The 10,833-nt window shown below is 49.0% G+C and overlaps 1 non-coding gene across 1 annotated transcript; it reads right to left on the bottom strand.

Moving 5' to 3' along the window:
• Positions 1-9,926: 9,926 nt before the first annotated feature.
• TRNAE-CUC (transfer RNA glutamic acid (anticodon CUC)) lies at positions 9,927-9,999 on the bottom strand. Its single transcript has one exon. It is a non-coding gene; the product is annotated as a tRNA-Glu (tRNA).
• Between the last annotated feature and the right edge of the window lie 834 nt (positions 10,000-10,833).

The following is a 10,833-nucleotide window of genomic DNA, read 5'->3' as shown; positions in this document are numbered from 1 at the left end:
GTTTATGCCTTTGTAAATTATTATAATTACATTTAAATGTTATATTCTTTTTGTTAACATTTTTATTGGAGTATAATTGCTTTACAGTGGCGTGTTAGGGTTTCTGCTTTATAACAAACTGAATCAGCTATACATATACATATATCCCCATATCTCCTCCCTCTTGTGTCTCCCTCCCACCCTCCCTATCCCACCCCTCTAGGTGGTCACAAAGCACCGAGCTGATCTCCCTGTGCTATGCGGCTGCTTCCCACTAGCTATCTGTTTTACATTTGGTAGTGTATGTATGTCCATGCCACTCTCTCACTTTGCCCCAGCTTACCCTTCCGCCTCTCTGTGTCCTCACATCCATTCTCTACGTCTGTGTTTTTATTCCTGTCCTGCCCCTACATTCTTCAGAAACTTTTTTTTAAGATACTATATATATGTGTTAGCACATGGTATTTATTTTTCTCTTTCTGACTTACTTCACTCTTTATGACAGTCTCTAGCTCCATCCACCTCACTACAAATAACTCAATTTCGTTTCTTTTTATGGCTGTGTATATGTGCAACATATATTGTGTATATGTGCCACATCTTCTTTATCCACTCATCCGTCAATGGACACTTAGGTTGTCTCCATGTCCTGGCTATTGTAAATAGAGCTGCAGTGAACATTGTGGTACATGACTCTCTTTGAATTATGGTTTTCTCAGGGTATATGCCCAGTGGTCCCACACAGCTTTTAATTTTTTTTTTTTCTCATTAGAGGGAAGAAAATTCCAGCCCTGGGCAAAAAGGTGAAGTCATCAGGATTTCCTATCCACTTCACCAGCTCGTTTCTCCCTTTCCCAGGCCCCTTCCCAAAACAGACGAAGGTCTGGTTTTGTTTATAGTTTGAGACTCTTTTAGTATGAGTGAGAACGTGACTTAGCGATTGCAGGTTTAGTCATTTATCTCTAATGTGAAACAAGACTATATTTAACAGGCATTTCAATTTTTAGGAACCATTAAAAAGTATGGAAACCCCTTTACCGCTCCCCACTGCCCCCCATCCCTTCATTGAGTCATTAATAATCACTTACTGGGTCCTGTTAGGGGACAGGCATTGTGTGGTTGCCATGGAGACACTGGTTACTGTGGAGTTTATGGTTTGGTTGTGGGTGGCCTGCAGGATAGAGCCCAAAGGGACCGTGGTTGCCAAGCCCTTCACGACACAGCCTTTGGCTCCCAGGGGCTTCTCGTCTTTCCCCGCTCCCAACCTTTGAATGTGCCCTATTTGTCACCTTTACGCTTCCAGGCTGGCAACTCAGCCTGGAACCTCTCCCCACCCACTGCCCTCATGTGGCTAATTCGTATTCGTCTCACAGGCGTCCGCCTGATTTCAGCTTCCAGAAGTCTTGATCCCCAAGTGGTGGTAGGTTTCGCGCTGCTCTTTGACCCCTGTATTGGCCCTTATTATGCTGTCTTGTCATAGCCTGTTTGTTTTCCATGAGACGCTTTAAACTTTGTAAAATCAGGACTGTCTTGTTCATATTTGTATCCCGAGGGCAGAACACCTGGCATCTCGCCAAATGTTTGTGGAGAAGAATCCCTGAATTAATCGGCCAGCATCTTTCTTTGCACAAAAGGTTAATACCCCAAAGGTCTGACAGTACTGAGACAGTCCGCTCAGAAGCGTTGCCCGTTTCTCTTTCTGTAGCTGAAAGCCCTTCCTCCCGTTCATCTCGGCCTCCTGGATATGCCCTTTTCCCTCGTAACTTCTCTAGGTTTCCCGTCTCATCCTAGTTAGTCCCCTTCTAACTTTGCCCAGACCTCTAGCTTGCAGCCCCTTGGCTTTCCTCCCAGACCCACTATCAACGCTGTCCTGCACCGCTGAGTGGTCTCCGTGGATCTGCCCACACCCTCACTCCCGCCGCACCTCACTCTCCTGGCAGCAGCGCGTCCACCCACGTGAGAACCCAGCCTCCTGTACCCTGTACTCCTGTATACCGGAGCTGTAACGCAGGGCAGGAAAGGGCAACCCAGGAAGCCTGGGCATCTCTGGGTGTCATCACACACAAGTCATCTTGATCATTTCCAGCACAGATGGTGAAGGTAATTAACTGAGCAATGATTATGGTAAAGACATCTTGCGCCTGCCTCCTAACCCCACCCTCTTGTTGATGAACGAATCACTCAGAAGGTGAGCAAATGTGAAGCACAGAGATGTCTGTCTGCCCTCCAGTGAGTGGGATGGGACCCAAGGGCAGTTCTTGCCTCTCCTGACTCAAAAGGCCTGTCTTCAGTGTTTTCTCCCAAGGGGGCATGGTCATGCCCAGAATTTGAGCTGTTGAGAGTCCTTTGTCTCTCATATGCTGACACCCCTGCAATCTGTACTATAGCCAAAGAGATCTGATACAAATAAAGATTGCTCTCAGAGTCCTTCAGTGATTTCCCCTGAGGCCTGGGAGGCCCCGTGTGGTCTGGCCCTAGCCCACTTCACCCCAGCTCACTCTGGTTTCTTCTCATGTCTTTGAACTCGGCAAGTGTCCTCCCACCCAAGCCCTACGCCCATCCAGTTACTTTTACTCGGAACACTCCTCCCTGTGGTCCCTCAACCCTGCCATAAACTTGCCCTTCCTACAGATCCCAGCGCAAAGGTCACTCTCAGACAAGATGATTCTGAGTCCAGACTTGCTCAGGTCCCCCCTTTAAATGTTGTCAGAGCGCCTGCTTTTTTATTCACCCCGCAAGGTGCTTAATGGAATCGTAATTGAATATTCTTTGTATGAATCCTCCTGGCTACGTCATAAGCTCCAGGACTGTGTGTCTGCTTTGCCCCTTCGTGGCGGAGCTCAGCTTCCTGGACGTGCCGTGACTTCTGCCCAGTGCTGCTTTGCTGGAGCCCCAGGCACTTGAAGAGACGGCCTGAAGCCCGGTGAGCCCGCAGCCAGTCCGTACAGAGCTCCACTGCCAGCGCCACAGGTGCCCCCACCTGTCTGTGAGGTACTGCATTTCAACAAAGATGGGCTTCATTTTAGGAAAACCTAGGGAGGAAATCTATGAAGCAAATCCAAGGCCAATGTTTATAAAAATGATTATTTTAAATAGCAGCTTTCTAGTGCTTTTGAAATTTCATCTATAAAAGTAATTTATACACGATTTTCCAAGGTCTTAATCGTGAAAACAAACAAGCAAACAAAAACCAGAGAGGATTATACAAAAGAATCCAAAGCTCGAGAAACAATGGTCCTGATGAGTCACAGCCTAGGGCTGCTCCAATCCTGTCTTCGTAATCGAAGTGTCTCCACCAGGTGACTTTGCTAATGAGGTCAGAGAAATAGGACAGGCATTTGTTTGCTTGGGGCCTACTGTTCCTTATCCTTTCCTCCTTCCTCGGCACAGAATGACTTGGTCACTTAAAAGTTTGATGTTGTGTCTGCTCAGCCCTTGGGCTGACGACCACCCTGCCCCCCATCTCTGGGATCTCTGGGAACTTGGCAGCCATATTTGTCTTCACTGCCCCTAATGATGGGAGAGAGGAAGCAGGGTTTACCTGACCTAAGCTGAGCCAGTCAGGATCTCCCCTAGAGATGTAGAAATGAGTCTTCTCTTGTCTGAAACTGGGTCAAAACTGGGGGGTGGCTGTGTTTGCCAAATGGAATGGGGGATAGAGCAGGTCTGCAGAAAGAGGATGAAAGAGATGCCCAGAAAGGGGCAGAGGGACAGTCTCTGCTCTGCTGCCTCCTGATTCCAGGCCCTTCCTGTTCTGTAGGCCCAGCTACAGTCTTGGCTGAGGCCTCCACGAAACACCTGGAGTGTGGTAGGCGAAATAATGGCTCCCAAAGATGTCCTCGTCCCCCAGGGTGTCCCAACCTGTGAATATGTTAGGTTACAATGCAAAGGGGAATTAAGGTTGCTTATCAACTGACCTTAAAATAGAGAGTATTACCCAGGTGAGCCCAGTGTAGTCATTGAGATCTTAGCAAATGGAAGATGGAGTGTATTAGGACTTGCCAGAGAAACAGACCCAATAGGTCTGATACAGATGCATGTGAGAGGAGATTTAGTATAGGAATTAGCTCAAGTGGTTATGGAGGCCAAGAAGTCCCACCAGCTGCCTTCTGCAAGCTGGAGAACGGGGAAAACCAATAATACCATTCAGTTGAAGTCTGAAGGCCTGAAAATCAGGGGGCTGATGGTGTAAGTCTTGATCTGAGTCCAAAAGCCCGAGAACCAGGAGTGCCGATGTCCAAGGGCAGAAGGTAGATGTCCCAGCTCAAGCAGAGAGCACAAATTCATCCTCCCTCTGCCTTTTTGTTCCATTCAAGCCTTTGACAAATGGATGGTTCCCACTTGCACTGGGGAGGGTGATCTTAATTCACCAGCTCAAATGCCAGTCTCCTCCAGAAACACTCTCAAGACACACCCAGAATAATGTTTTAGCAGTTATCTGGGCATCCCTTAGCCAGTCAAGTTGACATAAAATTAGCCATCACACGGAGGCAGAAGGAGTGGGTCAGGGTCAGAGAGATGCTGTGCGGCTGGCTTTGAAGATGGAGGAAGAGGCCATGGGCCAAGGAGTGCAGGCGGCCTGTAGAAGTTAGAAAAGGCAAGGAAACAGATTCTCTCCTAGGGTGTCCAGGGGGGAACACAGCCCTGCTGACGCCTTAATTTTAGTCCAGTGAAACCAATGTGGGAATTCTGAACTAGAAACTATAAGGTGATACATTTGTGTTGTTTTATGCCATGATGTTTGTGGTCATTTGTTATAGCCGCCATCGGAAACCAATATACAAGGTAACCTACCCATAACTTAAGATTGCTTGAGCTAGTTTCAGTTTCTGCTACTTGCAACCAAAGAATCCTGGTATGGACCACTTGGGTCCTTTCAACCTTGGTTTAAGAATAAGACATTGTGTCTCAGAAGGCTATTTCTTTTTTAAATGACATTCTTTTGTAAAACCTTGATAGAGCATCGCTGTAGGAGATACCAAAGATAAGACACAACACCTATTTTCTTTTTTTTTTTTAGAATTTATTTTAGCCATCACCTTTCTCCAGAATACTTCCTGTCTCTCTAAGTCTCAGTTTGGATCCCTTTCTACGCGCCCCCTTAGTACCCTGTGCTTACCTCTGACATTCCACCTGTGACACGTTTAACTTTTCTGTCCTTTTCATTAGGCAGTGAGCTACATGAGGATAGTGACAATGTCTCCTTTCTTTCCAAATCATCAAACATAGCCCTTGATACATAATCAACCCCGGGCAAAGGCTGAATGATTTTACTGACAGTAAGGCAATCTCTATAGAAGCTGGAGGGAAATGAGACTTTGAATGGAATCCCTAGGGAGAAGGACCACAGAATTGCTTTATCCTAAACAAAAGGTGCAAAAGTTTTCCTACTCAGGTGTGATCCACAGGTGAGAGAGAGATTGTAAGTAAAGAGTCTAAGCTTTGCTGTGAACAAAGACTGCTGGGTGTGCTAGAGAACAGTAAGGTTGACAGAGAACCAAGGACTTAAGGTTGTTTCTCATGCTTTGCATGGCTAAAGGGGATCAGTTTTCTCCTAGTAACTGAGGTTTTTTGGTTTTGTTTTTTTAAAAAAACAAAGTTTCAGAATATCATTGATCTGTTCTTATAACTGGTGTTAATCTTCAGAATTGGAATGACTTGAATCAAATGGTAAGGACTTCATTTCTGATTTCATTAGTAATTACCAGGAATTCATAATTCTGTCTCTGGCAAGTCATCTAATAGAGCCCAGGTTTGTGGAAGGGCCTTGGCTTGGTATCATGGACTGAAAAAGCTTGAGAAATTCATTTTGTTTTTAATTTTTATTTTTTTATACAGCAGGTTCTTATTAGTTATCCATTTTATACATATTAGACAAGACCTATTTCCAAGGAGCTTCCATCTCTAGTAGACGTAATAGGACATCCACATAAGTGGCAAATAAGGATCAGGAGGGAGGACTTGACAGCACAGGAGTGCAGAGGAAGGGGGTTTTCACGAAGGCGGTAACATCTGAGCTGGACCTGGTGAGGGGGTGGTTTGTAGCAGCCTCGTCAGAGAATGGAAGGCAGGCCTGCAAGGTTTTGCAGTCGAGGGATGAGAGCAGCCAAGGCCTGGAGGACATGAAGGCTGGTCATCCAGGTTAGCGGGTGTGAAGGGATGTGGTGGGTAATGAGGCTGGGCGGGTAAACCGGTGTCAAATTATGGATGATCTTGAGTGCCTGGTAGGGAACTTGACTTGGCGTGGATATACTGAGCTATGAAAGGTCTCTGAGCCCGGGAATGGCTGGTTTAGGGTTGTGCTTTAAGCCGATAAATCTGGTTTCACTTTCTACGTGTTTATTCGTGCAATATGTGTTTTCTGGGTCTAGGAGATAACGAGCACTAACGTGGAGGGTGGAGGTGAACTCAAGTCACTGAGAGCTCCCAACGCTTTGGGGAATCCACACTGTTGCGGAGTTTGTTACCCTGAAGGGCTTTCCCACCTGGAAAAGGCCAAATTCTTGATGGCTTTGCCCACTGCCCCTCCTGCCTTGTGCACAGGTGAGTCCTCCTTACTTTCAGGTCTCAGCTCGATCTCTCCTTCCGCCTTCATTCCCTTGTAGACCTAGCAAACCACCGATCAGGGAACTGCAAACGCTGGAGGCAGGGAGGCTCTTGGCACCATCACATAAGCCCTCTGGGAGCTGGGACACCGCTCTTTCCATCCATGCGGGCTGCCCAGCCCCTGGCATACTGGGGGACAGGGTTGGGGGCAAGCGTGTGGTTAAATACATGAATTCAGGCCCTTTGGGAATGGAAGCCAGGGCTGGCCTCCAAGGACGGGGGACAGAATCATTCAGCCACGGGACTCTGAACTGGATGCTGCTTCATACTGTGGCCACAGGGAGGGCTCCCAGAGCAGCAGTGCTGGTGTGCTTCTCACAGGAGCTGCGCTGGGAGGACAGCACAGCTGTGGGCGTTGGGGGGAAAAATCGGGGAGCTGGCCCTGGGACCTTTCCACTTTAGGGCCGCCGTTCTCGAAGAGCAGCCGGCTACCAGAAGCAAGCGCTGGCTCTGCTGGTAGAGAGGAGCAGTTTGTATTGAGAAGGGCCATCTCCGGAGGCCCAGCTGAGGTGACGCAGGTGCCCGCTGTCCTGCAGCGCGGCCGGGGAGTGTGTGGGGGCGGAGGGCGAGCAGCTGCAGGTGGGTGTACAGAGCCGGGGCTCCTCTGGCCACGTGGGCCGACACGGGAGGCCTGCCTCTTATGCCTGATTGTGTCCCCCTAAAAGGCATACATTGAAGCCCTAACCCAGTACCTCAGAATATGACCGTATTAGGAGATAAGACCTTTAAGCTCCTGGCACCAAAATCTGTATTAGTCAGGATTCTCCAGAGAAACGGAACCAATAGGATGTGTGTATCTATAGCTGTATGTGTATCTGCATCTCCGTGTCTATATTATCTGTCTATATCTATAGCTACTTATGTACAGAGAGATTTATTATGAGGAATTGGCTCACACAGTTGTGGAAGCTGTCAAGTTCCAAGACCTACAGGTTGAGTCGGCAAGTTGGAGACCCAGGAGAGCCAGGGGTCTAGTTCCAAAGACCAGCAGGTTCAAGCCCCAGGAAGAGCCAGTGTTTCAGTTTGAGTCTGATGGCAGGAAAAACCTATGTCCCAGTTTGAAGGCAGTCAGGCAGGAGGAACTCTCTCTTACCTGGGGGAGAGTCAGCCTTTTTGTTGTCAGGTCTTCAGCTGATTGGGGAGGCCTACCCACGTTCGCAAGGGCAATCTGCTTTACTTACGCTACCATTTTAAATGTTTATCTCATCCAAAAACACAGAAACACCCAGAACAATGTTCAGCCAAATACATGGGCACCCCATGGTCCAGTCAAGTTGACACATAAAATAAGCCATCAAAAGTCCATACTTTGTCAACTTCATCTCCTTAAATTCGTAATCCAATTTGACTGGTGTCCTTATAAGGAAAAGAAATTTGGGCACACACAAAAAGACACTAGGGGGCTTCCCTGGTGGCGCAGTGGTTGAGAGTCCGCCTGCCAATGCAGGGGACATGGATTCGTGCCCTGGTCCGGGAAGATCCCACATGCCGTGGAGCGGCTGGGCCTGTGAGCCGTGGCTGCTGAGCCTGCGCGTCTGGAGCCTGTGCTCCACAACGGGAGAGGCCACAGCAGTGAGAGGCCCGTGTACCGCAAAAAAAAAAAAAAAAAAATACACTAGGGATGCATATGGACAGAGGAAAGACTACATAAGCACACAGCAAGAGGATGGCCATCTGCGAGCCAAGGAGAGAGGCCTCAGGAGAAACCAGTCCTGCTGACACCTTGATCCCGGACTTCAGCCTCCACAACTGTGAGAATATAAACGTCTGCTGTTTAAGTCACCGAGTCCGTGGTATTTTGTTACGGCAGCCCTGGCAAATAAATACACTCTCTTCCAAACAAGGGATGTTCCCATCCCCTGAGAGGACTTCTTACTCATTTCTTTTTCTCTCAGATACCTTCTATGCTTATGACCTTTTGCTATAGATTGCATGTTTGTGTCCTCCCAAAATTCTCGTGTTGAAACATAATCCCCAAGGTGATGGTGTTAGGAGGCAGGGCCTTTGAGAGGTGATTAAGTCATGAGCATGGAGCCCTCATTATTAGGATTTGTTCTCTTAGAAAAGAGGCCCCAGAGAGCTAGGTTGTCCCTTCCACCATGTGATGACACAGTGAGAGGTGACCATCTGCAAAGCAGGAGGAAGGCCTTCCCCAGAACCCAACCATGCTGGCACCCTGATCTTGGAATCCCGGCCTCCGGAACTGTGAGAAATGTCTGTGGTTTATAAGCCACCCAGTCTTTGGTATTTTGTTATAGCAGCCCCAATGGACAGGTCCTCACCATTTCTGAAAAGTCAGTGGAGAGGCCTGGCTTGTGCGCTTCAGGATCACAGGGAAAATGAGGTTCAGAGAGCTTGGGGCTTCCTCATTAGCAACCATTTCAGTGGGTGGGTTTAGAAACTCTGTTCTCAGAGCCCAGCCCACCGGCCTAGAAGGTGTCTGTGTGAATTTGCCTGGCGCGGTGAGCAGGCAGTGGAGGAAGGTGGCCTTGGCAAGCACGCTTATGAGGGCTGGGTTCCACCCTCCCCTCACGTTTGGCCTTGCGCACACACTGCAGCCTCACGCCACGCCACCTCCTCTGGGCCTCTCTGTCCACTCAGGCTGGCGCATCGTCGTGTGGACACCCTCACTCACCACACCCTGCAGAGGAGTGGAGTATGGAGCCCCTGGGATGCAGCATGTCTATCTCAGTGGATATGCAGTGAGCAACCAGGGAAAAAGGTCGTTTATACTCGTACGTGTGTCTGCAATATTTACATTCTCTGATGACAGTTTTTCCTCTTCAGGAGGAAGCTGAGAAAATGAGTGACAGTTTCTCTGTGTCCAACAGCTTTTTGGACTGAGTCCAGAAAATGAATCACGTGAAGATGCGGCTCTAGCACTTCTAGGCCAGGCCAGCAGGGCCAGCAGAGGAGAGGCAGGGAGCCCAGGTCAAGGTGAGGGCAAGTACAGGTCATCCTGGGGGATCTGAATGTTTGACCCCCTCAGGAGCAAAGCTCCTTGACCAGTCAGTCAGCATCCATTGTGTGTGGGACCACCCACGGGGGGCCTGCAAAGATGCCCTTGGCCTCTTACAATACAGATAGGGAGATCTGGTGAGGACCAAATGAATGCCACAGATCATTTCTAGGAGAGGGAGGCCTGAGGGGAAGGGATGATCATTCCAATCAACACCCCAGTCCTGGCTGATAACCCTACAGGTGGGTAATAGTATCCCAGATCCCTGGTTGGGGACTGTGTTTCCACCGTGTCCCCCCTTGAACATGACCATACAATTTCTTTCATTCTCTTATGTTCTTTTTTTGGGGGGCAGCGCCTCGCGCAGCTTGTGGGATCTTAGTTCCCCAGCCAGGGATCGAACCCGGGCCCTCGGCAGTGAGAGTGCAGAGTCCTCACCACTGGACCACCAGGGAATTCCCATTCTCTCATGTTTTTCATGGTGGTGGTTCTCGTGGGCACCGCCCCCAGCTGACTCTGGCATTCTCCAGGACAGACGTGAGGCTGGGTCTCTTTGCCTGTTGCTGAAATCTGTTTGGCACACGATGGGCACTCCACTGCTGTCATTGAATTTCACACTGTAGGAGAGACTCTGTACGTCTCAGGATGGCCCCCAGCAAACAGGCCTGCCAAGGCAGTTGCAGGTGTGAGTCCCGCCTGGAGCAGAATTAAAGCTGGGCAAAACTAGGTTTGGGAGGATTGGAAACTTGGATAAGGACTTGCTTTGGCTTTCAAGCACTGCCTTGCCAGGTGTGTAAAAGCCACGTAGTCCCCTGGTGGAAATAATGTTTTGGCACAAGAGCCCAAGGCTGGGGGCCCTGGAGAGTCCAGTCCCACAAAGGAACGGCCCAGCCTCACATCAGTGGGTCCCGAGATTTTCTCAGTCAGGCTAGGCTGGATCATGGTGCAGTAAGAAACAGCCCCAACTCTCAGTGGCTTAAACAGCAGAAGTTTATTTCTTGCTCATACCACTTAGCCACTGCAGGTCAGTGCGGTAGGCATGTCCTGTTCTTTGTAGTCTCTTAGAAACCTGGGCTGGTGAAAGGGGCTCCATCTTGAGGTAAGGCCATCTGCACCCAAGTGCTTAAAAGCTGGAAGCAGTCCTCAACACTTCAGCTCGCATTCCACTGGCCAAAGCCAACCAAACCTAACTTCCTGGCTGGCTGGAATCACGAGGAAGTGACAAGGTGCTCAGAGGAGGAAAAACAATACTCGCAAACCCCTAAGACGACTGCAGAGGGGAAACTGGC

Source organism: Phocoena phocoena, chromosome 17 (genome assembly GCF_963924675.1).
Source record: "Phocoena phocoena chromosome 17, mPhoPho1.1, whole genome shotgun sequence".
NCBI lineage: Eukaryota > Metazoa > Chordata > Mammalia > Artiodactyla > Phocoenidae > Phocoena > Phocoena phocoena.
The sequence above is the reverse complement of the archived record's forward strand: the minus strand, read 5'-3'. Positions and strand labels throughout refer to the sequence as shown.